The sequence below is a fragment of the Contarinia nasturtii genome, unplaced genomic scaffold, assembly GCF_009176525.2.
Source record: "Contarinia nasturtii isolate CC-2019 unplaced genomic scaffold, AAFC_CNas_1.1 Cnas_scaffold_6430, whole genome shotgun sequence".
Classification (NCBI taxonomy): domain Eukaryota; kingdom Metazoa; phylum Arthropoda; class Insecta; order Diptera; family Cecidomyiidae; genus Contarinia; species Contarinia nasturtii.
The window spans coordinates 1-1,999 of NW_022203687.1; the positions used below are offsets into that span (position 1 = coordinate 1).

Below are 1,999 nucleotides of genomic sequence, written 5' to 3' on the forward strand. Positions count from 1 at the left end.
AATAATGAAACTGGATGCGATTTGAGCGATTTGAATTTAAAAGCATTACGTGAGTATATCATTTTATTGTTGCAGCATGTTTCGATCGTTATTTATTCAATTTATTTTCAATTTGATTCACATTTGCAGGTGAGAAGTGTAGTAACGGAATCATCGAAAATAGTGAATTTACGTGGTCGCGATCATGCATTAAAATGCCGAATTTCGCATTTTCTTTTTGGGATTGGTTTTTCGCTGCCACTAGATTGATCAAAAAATGTCTCAGTGAACCATGGAAGGATGGACTTATATTTGGTTTCTCAAGTGACCGATTAAGCGCTCAACAACTTCGCAAACGACCAGTTGCTGGTACTTTTTTGCTGCGATTTTCTGACAGTACACTTGGTAAGGCCTTAATCACTCATCACGACCTAAAGAAGCATTTTGTTACGGAGTTCCTTTCATTGTATTTTTTTTCTAGGCGCATTGACACCTGTTTACTTAGCATACGATAACAATTCAAAATTAGTGATAAAGAAGTTTATGCCATTTGCAATTAAAGAATTTGAAATTTCAAATGACCCGATGTATTATGGAATTGGCAACCTTATCTCTGATTTAAACGAATGCACCCATCTTGCTAATGGTGTATCGAAGACTGAGGCATTCAAAAAACACTACAAAGATGTAGACAAATTAAATGGGAGTTACCAAAAACGAGTGAATACTAACTCGCCATCGACATCAAAATTTTAAAAATACAACCAGACTTTTCACCGTCACCGGCACAGAGGTAACAATATTATAAAATTTAAAAAGATCTTTCAAACAATCCTGTTTACATTGCAGCGTTGAATCTGAAATAAATCATTCAATTGCTTCACCTGACGTCAGCTCAGCTCCACCCAACACAGTACCAATCGACAACACTTCCGCCATTTGTTTTTTTTTTCTGAACTTCCCACCAACCTCATATCACTCGTCCAGTTATAACCTGTCACCAATACACATGCGACCATTTTAAATCGAGATGGTAGTAGCAACGACGAAGACGATTTAAATGTTTTGATGTTAAATGGACCCTCTAATAATATGTTCAATATGTCAAAACTTGGAATAATTCAAAAATTCCCATTAGACATTTAGTGCATTTTTTGTATTCAGTTTTTTCGAACAAGAAAAAACTACCTAAAACGGTCATTTTTGCAAAAATAAAATGTGCGAATAAAGTTGAAAAAATGTAGACAAAAAGTAGTATTTTTTTCAAAAACAAAACTAAAACCGATTTTTTTCCAAATAATTCAAGTCTTTTATTGTTAAGAAGCCACCAAAAATTACCCGATACGCTATTGAGAATTAACTCGCTTAATTGATTCTTGAATGAAAAAGAATATACCCGGAATGTGCAAAGCATGACAAAAACAGTGAGCGAGTGAGCATCCATTGCACAAAAATGTGAAGCATTTGCTCACATTGAATTCACAAATGAAGGAATAAAAAGAATATATTGTATCTAAATTAGACAATAGAATTATTACTACAATGGAAAATAACAATACAATACTCGACATTATACATATCCACAGCACTGCTGTGATAACATTATATTCTTTAATATACGCAATCAGACCATTATTTACTTCTAAATTTACTTTCCTCGAATCTTGATTCTATTAAAAAAAAAAATCACGAAGTTATTTCATTCCTGTTTCAAAAAGTGTATTTGTTACTACTACTTAAACAAAATTAATTCGATGTTAGCTGATTTTTCTATTGATTTGCCATTTGACTCAAGAAAAAATTGCAAAAACACACTGAAATTGTTTTTTTTTTTTAATTTGCAAAATTTCGGATCGCTTCACTTCACCAATACACATTTTTCAATAATTCTCTCATGCAATTATTCTCTTATTAGTCATAACAATCGTTATTTCAATTTTCTCCACATAAATTGTTTCTTTTTCAAGAGATGGCAGCATAAAACGAGCCGTTTCAACTTCATAAAAATTATCGGCCATTA

General features: G+C 32.5%; 1 long non-coding RNA gene across 1 annotated transcript; it reads left to right on the plus strand.

Annotated features, from left to right (window-relative positions):
* Window positions 1-221: 221 nt before the first annotated feature.
* On the plus strand, window positions 222-1,050 carry LOC116351842. The gene is made up of 3 exons (XR_004202207.1): window positions 222-384; window positions 461-772; window positions 829-1,050. It is a non-coding gene; the product is annotated as an uncharacterized LOC116351842 (long non-coding RNA).
* The last annotated feature ends 949 nt before the right edge of the window (window positions 1,051-1,999 follow it).